The sequence below is a fragment of the Melozone crissalis genome, unplaced genomic scaffold, assembly GCF_028551555.1.
Source record: "Melozone crissalis strain CALT ecotype California unplaced genomic scaffold, PUWL_Pcris_2 ptg000013l_1, whole genome shotgun sequence".
NCBI lineage: Eukaryota > Metazoa > Chordata > Aves > Passeriformes > Passerellidae > Melozone > Melozone crissalis.
In genome coordinates, this window is record NW_026535791.1 from 23,932,064 (window position 1) to 23,945,227 (window position 13,164).

The window sequence follows — 13,164 nt, forward strand, 5'->3', positions numbered from 1 at the left end:
CATATCTGACAAGGCAATCATCTTGCTAAATCAAGCAAATATTTGCCATTAGTTAATATTTATACATACATAAACTAATACAAATATTTTAACTATTTCTCACATTAGATTTGGATATTGGCCCTCCTACAAATCACATAGAAAGATAGCTTCTATTATTTAAACATCTATCATGAAGAAAGGTCTGCATTGCTTAGCATTTAGGTAGGAATACTTTTTTGATTGTGAAAATTATTTCTTCATCTCAAGATCTTTTCACCTTCATCTAGGTTTATACCCATAAAATAATGAGTTCTAAGAAAAAACATTAAAAAACCCCAGTTCCCATCAGCACTCTTTGAATAGCACTGAGGAGGAAAATTCAATTTTAGCACTTATTTATCTATGCTTGCTAGTTGACCCAAATTGCTTGCATTCTTGCAAGCTGTAGCGCATTCTCATAAAATTTACACTTTTACAGAACAGACATGTTCTTTCTCCCAAATGAGTGGCTATGCTCAGATTTGCTCAATTTCAAGCCACTGAACTAGTTGGATTTGAAAATAGTTTCAATAGAAACAGATTTGTTTCTTTTAGAAAGCATAATTACCTGAGCAGTAACTCAACATAAGATTTTCATAAGATCCAATTATCACCTAAAAATGAACCTTAACTGGTACTTGGCTACACACAGCATAAAGGAGATTTCTACCCTGTATGGAACACTTCAAGTATTAGATGGGGATGAAAATTACTTTTTTTTCTTACATTATTTTGTTCAGTCCAATTTTTTAGATGTGTTTTTTACTTTAATCTTAAGAACTGCTTGATTAGGATCACTAATTATTTTTATCAGCATTTTTTTCAATTATTTCTATGTTCCATATCTGAAAAGACAGATAACATGTAGAATACATTTCATGGTATAAAAAAATATCAGCAAGATAAGCTTAAAATTTAATTGTGATGCCTTATTTCAATAAAGAAAATTAGTTTGACAGCCATTAATATACAATAGAAGTGACTGACACACATTAACAACTACAAACAGCATCCCTAAGATGATGCAAGTTTAAAAATGCTGGGATGATATATTAATCAGTGCAAGCACTGAAAAGACATGACAAAATTTGCTGATCGCTGCATTCTAACTTAAGCTGAGAAAGTTTTTTTTTTCCTAATTTATTCATTGAATTTCACCTCTCTGTGTTCTTGAATTCTCTGTGGGCAAATTAGAACACTCTCAAATGTATTAATCATTTTATAGTGTCCAGAAAATATTGTTTGTGAATTATTTTTGTCTGTAAACAAATTAAAAGTAGTGTGCAAAACAAATTTCAAAATTCAAATCAGTCTTTTCACTTTAGTTGATATGCAGAAAGAAAAACTTAATCAGAGTCTCAAATGCTTATAAATGTTTTCTTCTATCTTGCTGAAATTGCCTAGCCCAAATTTAAGCGTTTAGTTTTCCATAAATAGTGACCTATTCAATTTATCATTAAGGAGTTTAAGAAAATTGAATAAATTAAACCATTTCAAAATTATGCTTTCTACATTATAATAAGATTGTAAGTAAATTTAAAATATTACATTGTTACATTCCTAAGGGCATGTGAAAGCAATTAAGTGCACTGTATGCATCAAATGAAAACTAAATATCAAATTAGTCAATCTAAAACTTTTTCCCTGTAATTGACCTCTTACTGGATTTAAATTAAACTCACAGAATTATATTTCATATCCAGTATGTTGTAGGAAATATAAATTTGGATCTGACTTTCCTCTTGGGCATTGTTGACTATGTGAGCAAGATAGATTAACTAGCTGAAATTAAATGTTACTAAAGATTTGTCCGTTGTCTTTAGTTTCTCTTTTCACCTGCTGTCAGTCTACAATTTATTGTATTTAAATATGTTCTCATTCAATATTTGTGGGCAATAAAAGATGAATTCACCATTAAAACTGTTGAATTGTGTATAGATTTGTGATAGAATTCTTCCCATTACACTTGTCAAAACTATCTTTTTGTTAGACTTTGTCTACATATTTATTGCATTACTCTTTGCTGTTCCCTGTGAGGAAAAAAAGTCTGAGTTGTGCAATGCATCTGCTCTTTTCAAGTGCTATTAAGTGACTGATGAACCTTCATTTTTTAAGGACATTCTACACAAAAATTTCTGAACATTTCTTATTTTGAAAAAAATAATTAGCAATGAAATATAAAATCTAAAATATTTTGAAATTTGATTAAGGGGTATATGTGTTGAGGTTTCACTGGTTATCTAGGAGGTTTCTTTTTCTTGAGTACCAGTCTGTAAATATCAAACAAATAAACACAGAAATAAAATTTTACAAAAGGCTGTTCCATATATATATTTCTAAATGGCCCTTGAAATTTCAGACAGGGTGGTACCTTATATGTTTTTAATTGCTGTTCAAGTCTGTTTTGCCCATGAGAGTAATTAGTAAATAAATGCTCTACCTTTATCTTGACCTTGAGCTTTCTAAGCCTATTTTCCCTTCTCTAGTATTGAGGAGAAGTAAGAGAGTGGTTGCGTGGGTGTCTGGGTGTTAGCCAAGACTAATCCACCGCAAAAGCTAGCAATTATTTTCTGATGATTTTAAGCTAGGTTTTATTTTACTCATAACAGTTCATATTATTGTTGCTATTGATACTTCCATTAACAGGAGAAAACAATATTTTTAAAAATCCTGTTGTTTTTCAACATACTTTTTTAATTAGAGAGCTTTGGGAGGCTGGAATATTCTGACATGTTCTTTTGATCTCAGGTCACATACCTGACCAGTAGATGAGTACAGATAGGGCTCTGTGGTAACTCTTAGCAGTCAAGTTGGAGGTTTAGAAACTAAGAAATGTGAATTGTCTCACTTTTAATGTTTACCGAGGCCCTGGCACCTACATTGCCAGAGGCAAATTGCAAACATTTTTTATCTGCAAGGAAAGACCTTAAAGCTGAATTTCTAGTTAATTGAACTCATTTTAACTGGAGCAGAGGTGTCAGAATGGACCAACAAACTGCATTCAATGAATAAGGTTTCACCTAATATGCTCCTCTGAGCAGAGGGAAAGAAGACCAAACTCATTCCCTTTTGTTAGTCCCTGAAGAATCGTATTATCTCGCTTCATTTTCTACTACTATATGAGCTGCTTATTCAGAGCCCAGCCTGCCTGTCAGGTAAAGCCTCAGCCCAGCTCAAGTCAAAGCCTTTTGAGTGGAGGAAGTGTTGACACAGTTTTAACAACTTACCAGGCTTTTCTATTATACACACATTGTAAAGTCAAATACTTGATAAGACAATGTAAAAACTAAGACAGTGCAAAAATAGTAAGTGTATCATATAGACTATACAAATACAGTATTAATCCTTGCATTATGTAGCTCATTATTACTTGGTCTCCTTTCTTCTTTTTATTTGTTGTGGCGATATAAAAGGGTCCCAAATGGAAGGGCCTCATTTCCAGCAGCTGGCGTGCATGGCACTAGAAATACAGAATTTCTGATGAAGTAATAAATGGCTTCCTTTCTGTCACACTAGTCATACTCCAAGAAAAATGTACGTGGCACTTACTTTCAAAAAAATGAAATAATGGCACAATAAAGAACAAAAAAAAGACAAAACTTACTGTGATATATATTTAAATACAGTATTATTTCAGATAAATAGTTATGATCTAGAATGGTAGTGTTGTTGTTATATGAAAGGCTGTAAATGCAGGCTTTCCTAGGGAAATAACTCAATTTTTGATTATTTTCCTCATCCATGATTTACTCCTTAATTTTTCTTTGTGAAATTTGATATTTTGGTCTTTTTCCCTTTAGTCTGTAACCTTTAAAAAAGATGCCAGAATCTTCTGTAAATCTTACTTCAATTTAAGCCTGGGGAAACTACAGTAATCCAAAGAAAGTGGTAGTTAAAATGATCCCATGAAAGAATATTAAACACACAGACCTGATTATGAAATTTTCAGAATACATAATTTTCTCTATGCCTTTCACTCATAACATCTACAGCAAGGAAGAAAATTAATATACACTTCCTGGCACATGACCAAAGAGATAACATTTCTCCCCCACTACTTGCCCAGAAATGCAAATCATTATTGATTTCTATTGTCTAGGCTTTCATTCTCTTATCAGCCTCAAATCTCTGTTGTTTTTTTAAATTTTGTGAGAAAAATTTGCCCAATGCACTTAAGCCAATCTAGTCTAATTATCACCTTGCCATCCCCAGAAAAACAGGAATAAACTCGGTAAGAAGGCCATTTCCAATCGTGTGCATAGAGGGTTTTCATAAGAAAAGTGGTCTCTGGATTAGTTGAGAGTAAATGTCATTTTTGTTTCTCTTAATTTCCCATTTTAAACAGGGTAACAACTCAGAAAGTCAGTTTTCCAAGGTGAAAAAAATATAGCAACATGCAACTTGTTTCATAAAAAAGAATCAATGTTTTTAATATGTCTGTAAAACAAGTTAGACACAAGATATCAAACAAAAATTGAATAGCAATATGAGGGAGGTTTCTAGAAACAATTAAGAAAAAGGCTGAAGCCATACACTTGCAGTGAAATGAAACTAGGAGGGATTATAAAATGCGAACACATAAAGAGTAATTAAGAAGAACAAGCGAGTGGCAAAGGGAAGCAAAACAATATTCTTTTTTTACATACATCAGGATCACAAAGTCTACATGGCCATTTGATGATCAGAGTAAAAAAGGTATGGTAAAAACAAAGAAGCAGAAAAAGGTCATTGTTGAGAGGCTCCAGTGGTGAACCTTGCAGAAGAAAAAGGGGAGAGGAGAGTCCCATTAGGGAGCTGCTCTCAGCAGGAGACTTATCTGAAACTGAGTGATTGTGGGAGAGGAGGGGGAATTTATTTATCATTTACACAGATTTCAAAAGGCCTTTGGACAAAGCATCTCACACAAAGCTTTTAAGTAAATTAGGTGGCATGAGCAAAGGCATTTGTTGCATAGATAAATGACTGGTTAGGAGAAAGAAAACACTAATAGGAGTAAGTTGTCAGTCCTTGAAGTGGAAACAGGTCATCAATGCTGGTAAGCAGATGCTTGTGCTGTAAAACATATTCATCACTGACCTGGAAAGCAGGAGATTACTGAAAAGAGAAAGGCTGCTGACAATACCGTATTATTCAAGATAGTAAGTTTGAAAGCTAACTGTGAGGAATTAAAAGAAGACTGTAAGAATGAAGGGCAAAAAAGTGACAAATGAAATTCAGTGTAAATAATATGAGGCGATGTACATGGGAGAAAAACAATCCTAATTTCACATATAAAATTATAGGCTCTGAACTAACCATTACATCTCAAGAGTGGTATCTAGGGGTGTAAAAAACCATTTCCTGAAATACCAGTTTTATAATACCAGTGTTCAGAAAAACAAATAAAATGCTAGAGACAATTAGGAGAAGGAGACAGAACAGGACACAAGCCACCATAATACTGGTATCTGACTTTGCCACACCGTGAATAATGCAAGCAGCTCTGATTCTAAAAAAGTATGTATGCAATAGACTTGGAAACAGTCCAGAGAAGGCAGCAAAATACAGAATAATTTCTGTAGAAGAAATGACTGAATAAGCTAAGAACTTTTAATCTAAAAATGTTAGAGGAAATATGATAGAGGTCTATAAAATCAGGAGTCAACATATCAAGATGGCAACATATTTTCTCTGTTCACATTGGCCAAACCCTGGGCTTGAGACAGTCATGTCAAGGTAACAGGAAGGGATGTGATGAATATTTGTCTCTGTTCTGGGACATGTCTCTGTCGAGGGTGGTAGTGGAACAGGGATTTTACTGAGTCTAGAGGACTCAGGTTAGGAACATTCTTCTCAGTGTATCAGGAATAGTGCAATAAACCATGCTCTGTATATATAGCACTTAGAGGTGACAGAAGGAACACATAGCAGCATTCTTCTTGCCATTCTAGTACTTATGTCACAGAGGAATCTCTGAAAGGCATTGAAGTGGAAGATGTTGATCAGGCTGTGTATGTCCTAGGCCTTGTTCCTTTCTACCTTTTGGCCAGTGGCAGGGCAGATGCAGGTGCTCTGGTGGGCACATCAGAGCTCCAGAGCCCAAGTGACAAAGAGAGGCAAAGAGACTGCAGCATTAGCTACCTGATAGGCCCCTGTGTATGCAGGGCTTCTCTGGCTCATGAGGTGCACATCACCACCAGCACCAACCTCCTGTGTGCCTTTCTGAGCACCAAACCCAGCCTGGAGGAGTCAGAGGAAAGGCTTTATAGCAATAGAGTGGAACCGGCCTTATGTGAGGCTGCTCCTGTACCAAAATTGTCTGTATTTCTCAGCTCCCAACTGGGCTTGAAAAACACATGCTGCAGCAGTGTACAGCCTGGAGACAGCTGCTGCTATCAAACATCTGACTGCAAAACCTTTCCAAAGCTTTTCTGAGTCTTTTCTCATGCTTATCATGAAGAAGCGTTGTGGAGACAGCATTTAGATGTACTTTTCCAGCAAAATTGTTAGAGATGGAGTCTGAATTATTAAGTTCAGATTGGTCTTCAATTAATATTCTAAAAATTAACATTCATTTAGATTTTTCAAAAAGAATCATGGTCCTTCTTCCTGAAAAAAAATTGATCTTTGTTTACTGCCTTTTTTTCCCCATTGAATTTCTTCAGTTTCATGCTCTTTTTCACTCTGTTTCAAAGGAGTGGAGATAGTATAGTATATTAAATGCTTGTTCAGTATTTCAGTGCTTGAAATTTCAAGTTATTTGCATTTCAAATTATGCAATCCAGAGTCTGAAAATAAATATAATTTTTATTTTTCTATATTTCTGTAGAATAATAAATTAATATTGCTATTCTACTCTGTGATGCTGCCTAACAAACATGAGGATGCAGTAGAAGAGCAATTTAATGCTTTGTAGGATACAGGGATTACAGTTTTACTTGCTTATTTTATGATTGATGCTACAGAAAAAGGGTTACTTGAGTCCTTTAGACCTTGAACAGTCTGACGCAAAATAAATAGATGGGTACCAAACTTTACTAGTTGATTCAGATTACCATTGCTATTCCCAGCTCATATTTTTATTGCATATACATTTTTTCCCCTTGAGTGATGGCAAGAAGTTCTATAAAACTACATAATACCAGTTCTGATTTATAACTGAACAGTCAGAGGTTTTGAAAAAAGTTTTAGTTTTTTTAATGTCTTCAAATAGAATTGTTGAAGGCATTTTTATTTATATGAGATATATGCAGAAGAAACATGTTTGAAGAATATAACTATGCATGTTGTTTTGGTGGGGGCTTTCTCTGTTGCTTTTTAAAAATTACTATAGTAGCTAAAGCTGAAGTGTTGTTTTTTTTGATAGACTTTGATGTAATTACATAGTTGAGCCTGTGCCCTGTCCTGCAGTGCAAATAGCAGCACGTCAAAAGCAAATGTCCTGCCAATTAATCTAAGCAATATTGAACACAGGGAATTTGCTAACCCACAGGCAGCTGAGGTATAGTTTACTTGCTGTGACATCTGGTACCTGTTATTTAAACAAAAGAACATTTTGTGAATTTCTTGTGCTCAGAGAGCTCCGGTGGTGTAACCATTTCAGGTTTGAAAAATATATAAACAATACTGGAATTTCAGGTTTTTTCACATAAAAAAATATTCTGAATGTGACTTTATTTTGTGTTTTAAAGAGAGAATAAATGTAAGTTTTCCATCATGAGCAAAAGCAGATGCTGTCAAATCCTGCAGCACTTTGCATCCAAATTAAATTTCTAAAAGGAGGTTAAAGTACAGTATGTGAAGCATTGAAGCAGGTTGATAACCTTTTCTTCAAGCACCAAAGAGTTGTTGGATAGCTCTGCTTCTTAGTAGTTATGAAGCATTTAAATACTTTCACAATAAGAACGGAAAGGATGAGTGGGAATATCAGGATATAAGCCATTTTGGTTTCATTATATATCTTGAACAAAATGTGGAAATTATATAATGGTGGTATATCTCAAACAGAGGAGGAAATAGGGACAGCCAGTCATTGCCATCCATCCTGCGTGCCAAATGGGAAGGAAGGGCAGTGCAAGAAAATGGAATGCAGTTAATGGCATACACCTAATACACTTATTGAACAGAAACATCCAAGGCAAAGGGAAACCTTCATTCTGTTATTTCCTAGGTTTTGCATGCCTGAATTTGCATACTCATTGTTTAGCACTAGTTTTTATAGTCAGGGTCATACAGGTTATGAATTTGAAGATACATACAATGTTTATGAAAGTCAAAGCACTTTTGTTCTTAGTATTATTATTGTTATTATTACCCTCTATTTTAAAACATCAACAGAGAATGACTCAATTGGCACTTGCTGTGGTTTGCCTATATGGACCTTAGACACTGATGAAGTAAAAAATTATGCATTCTCTTAAGAAACACACCCTTTATGATATTAGTCTGCAGACATTCAAGGTTATTGCTTAAAAATGTGCTACAAAAGTGGCATCATTTTCTAAAACTTGTCCCTTTCAGTGGGGCATTTCAGGAAATTCATAGCTGAGTTAAGCTATTAAAAGATGGAGATTTCCTACAAGTAGTTAGTGGTGTAAAAAAAATCTCTCTCTCACAGAAACAGAAATTAACCTTTTAACAACACCCATGCACAGGGTGACACAGATTGCTCATCCATGTGGGAAATCCACACATCTTGTGGTAAATAGAAAAAAAAAGCTGAGCAGCATGTATTCATGCAAATTACACATGGGTAAACTACATAGTGATCATATTTGAGATGCATGAACTCTCTTGATTGCTAAATATGCTGATGTTTTCATCTAAAAAAAGAGGTATATTCAGACCAGATTTCACTACTACAGCATGAGTGTCAAAAATATAGAATGGAAATTTTGTTAGATTATTTTTATGACTTAACAAAGGGATTTAAATAATTTCAATTTCAAAATCTCGTTCAAATTATATTGAAAAGAGAACTTTGACTCTAAGGATTCTCTTCTGGTTTCTGCTACACCAGTATTAATTCTGAGTGCAATTTACACATTACCCTAGGTTTAGTCAAATTATCTGCAATTCACAGAGTTAAAATCAGATCAGTATCTGACTTGTTTTCATTCTGAAATACTATTTTAGCAATTTTAGATTAAAAAAGAAGTCTGATATCTAATGTTGATGAAATATGATGTAGAAAAAATGATGTTGGGTTATAAGTTACCTTTAAATGTCTTCTAGGGCAACCCTTCCTGGAATGGACAGGGTCATCTTCAGCTAGGTAAGGATGCTCAGAGTGACACCCAATCTCACCCTGAATTGGGCAATCTAGCACCTCTGTGGGAAACCTATTCCAGTGTTTCACCACTTTCACTGTAAAAAAATGCCTTCCTCATATCTACTCTAACTTGTCTAGGCTTGTAATTCACAGCCATTACTCTTTATCCTATTACAACAGCCCCTTGTAAAAAGTATTGAAAGGCCTCAACAGAAGCCTTCTCCAACCTCAGTTGAAGAACCCCAGTTCTTACAGCCTATACTCATATGAGAAGTGTTCTATCACCCTGATCATTCTTGTGGCCCTCCTCTAGACTCTCTCCCACAGGCCACACTTCTACTGAAGCAGCTCAGGGCACGTCTGGGCTGCACAAGCATGTTGATGGCCTCACGTCCAGCCTTTCATCCAGCAGCACCCCCAAGTCCTCAGCAGGGCTGCTCTCTGTCTGCTCACCCCCCAGCCTGTGTCGATACCAGGGATTGGCCCCGTACAGGTGCAGCACCTTGTGCTTGGCCTTGTTAAACCTCAGGACATCCCCATGGACACACATCTCAAGCTTCTCCGGGTCCCTCTGGGTAGCATCCTGTCAGGTGTGTCAACCACACTGCTCAGCTTGGTGTCATCTGCAAACTTGCTGAGGGTGCACTTGTTCCCTCTGTCTGTCATCAGTGAAGATGTGAAGCAGTACTGGGCCCAGTACAGACAACTGAGGGGCACCACTTGTCAGTGATGCCCTTTAGGACATTCATTTATTGACCACTACCTTCTGATTGGGAGCATCCAACTGATCCTCCATTCTCTGAACAGAGAATTGCATGAAATCTGTATCTCTCTGATTCAGAGAGGAGGATCTTGTGAAGTGTGGGACTGTGCAAGGTGAGGCTGACAGATCAGTAGCTCCCAGTGGCCTCCACTCTACCCTTTTTAAAGATGGGGTGGGGTGTTTCTCTTTTTCCAATCACCAGGGACTTCACCTTAGTGACTGCAATTGCTGTGGTGAGTGACTTGGTAACTACATCAGCCAATTCCCTGGGAGTTTGGAGAAGAAAAAGACAAATTACTTGTCACAGTGGTCACAAGGGTCGCAGGATGAAGACAGAAGCGAGAATGTTGACCTCATGTTCAGAAGGCTTGATTTATTATTTTATGATATATATGTTACATTATGACTATACGAAAAGAAAGAAAGTTCTCAGAAGGCTAGCTAAGCTAAGAATAGAAAAGGAATGAATAACAAAGGGCTGTGTCTCAGCACAGAGTGAGACCAGCTCTGCTGTGAGCGGTCAGTAAATCCAAACATCCACAGGAGACCAATCACGGATGCACCTGTTGCAGTCCACAGCAGCAGATAACCATTGTTTACATTTTGTTGCTGAGGCCACAGCTTCTCAGAAGGGGGAAAAACCCTAAAGAAAGGATTTTAAGAAAAGATGTCGGCGACTATTACTCATTCAGCATATCCACCTTACTAGAATATATTTCTGATTTATTATATGCTTCTCTTTACTTTTTGCACCTGTGGCAAATAATCTACACATTATTGGCATTAGCAGTGTGCTGTGACATGAGGTTTAAAATTTCCTTGGATACTTTTCTCTTCTTATTAGAGCCTTATTTTTTTAATAACTTTTATACATGTTTTCCTTATGTACATAAACTGTATCTTTTATAAAAAGAAAGGAAACACACCTGAGTCTGAAGTAAATCAGATAATTTTTGTAACTTAATCATATATTTTTTTTTTACAAACATGGAGGATTTTCTTTTGTAAAACTCAATTTTTGTACAACTTTTAGGGTTCAATCATCTTGAAAAATTTCAAAGAACCCTTTTGAAAATGTTACCAGAACTAATGAATAAATTCTTATTTCAATTTACAAATAACATATATTTATATTGAAGATTCCCAGAGGAGGGTAATTTGAACATTCATTATAGACTTATTATTACTACAGAAATTAAAACATTTATTAAGATTTAATGAATAAAAAATAACCAAAGTTTTATCAGCTCTATGTTACCCAGTGGTTGCCTAACTAAAAAAAATTCTAACTTTAAACAGAAACCCATTAAAAATTATGTTAATTTCTATTACATATCAAAAATATTTTAATATTATGAAAATTAGGGCTGTTTAATAAAATGCATGCTAATCTACATTTAAAAGGCACTTTGAGTATACTCAAATCACTTTACTGAAGAAATATTCTTACCTGGGAATTAACCTTTATTTTTTACACCATAACAAATATTTTTTCGAAGTATGTATTTTTAGGTATTGATCTAACATGCCTATTTGAATTAATCTGAGAGGAGTACTGCATTTACTCTTTATTAAAACTATATATAATTTTAAAGTGTTTGGCAGGTGCAAATTTCTGGATCTGTGCCACACATAGCATATTTCCGCCACTTTGGAGGCAAAGATGCAGAAAAGTCAAGGTGTGTGAGGGCACGCACAGGACTAAATTTTATTCAATCTTCTGGTGCCATCTTGTGGGTAGTTACGAATTGTCTGTTGCATGAAGGAATAAAGCAAAAGTGCACAAAAATCATGTATTTTGTGTAGTTGAGTTCCCACAACAAAAACAGCTTCCATAATGTTTTGTTGTTTTTATTTTCCAACTTGGGTTTTTAAACTATGTCCTCAGAATTTACAACGACCTTAACTGGGCAGTAAACACTAGTTTGAAGAGACAGGGCTCCTGAGAATTGTTTTAGTCAGTGTTTCTTTCTGTCCTGTGAAGCAAATGTAGGTCTCCAAGTCATGGTGCGTAGCAGGAATCTGAAAAGTAACCTTCAAGTTATATCCAGCACACCAATTTTTATGCTTTATGACTGTATCCTTTACACAACCTTCAACTTCAGAGAATCAGCAAAATTCCATAATCAGCTATTTCCTATTTTTCCCCCTTATTCTAAAGTTTACTAGGTAAACTTTAGAATAAGCTGCTGCCAAATCAAGTGTTTCTACAATGTTTATAATCTCATACCTTGATTAGCACAGTCTCCTCATCAGTGACCATCTTTCTTCAGTTATTTCCTATTCATCTCTCTTCCACATTTTTTAGTGGTGCCCAAATTCACAGCTAGAGGCCAAGGTGGCTGGAGGAGTGAAATGTCTAAACCTGGGTAATATTCTCAGATTCAAATTCAACAATCCAAACAAACCCCTTAACTATCCAATCAACCAAACAAAAACAAATAAAACAAACAAACAAACAAACAAACAAGTTACCAGGAAAACAAAATAAACCAACAAAATCCAGCTAAACAAAAACCTACACAGGTATTTTTTTTACAGGAACAGCAGTTCCTCAATAATGCACTGTTAATGAGTTATTGTTTAAAGAACTGGCCTGGAATTTTTCCTGTTGTCTTTCTTGTTGAAGCTATGCCACTGTCTTGCCAGCTGTAGTAAGAACTGCAAGATTAGGACAAAGAAAAAAAAGGTCCCTAATTCCATAGCCTTGCTGACAATAGGCTTGTGTAACTGAAGGATTTTATGTTTTAATCTCTGTTTGTGTGGTTTTTCATGCATTCATCCACTTCATGTTAACTAGACATTTTGAAATATGTTTGTAGAGCTCTGGAAGCTGTCCAGAAGTCTGAGCATAATTTTCACTGGGAATTTTCCAGATTACCACATTACAGAATCATAATCTGGATTTCTTGTACTCTCACTGACTTAACGGATCCCATATTTTTGTCACACTGTCCTAATGACTCAATTTCAGTAGATGGGGATGAAAGATGTTGGTATGGAAAGCCTTATGAAGAGGAATGGCTTGAATTCATCTTTTTCACTTTCTGGGAAAGTGTTCCAGAAATATTTGTCAATCCTTTCACATCTCATGAAAAAATGGCTATCATTCTTGGCTGTGACTTCAAAT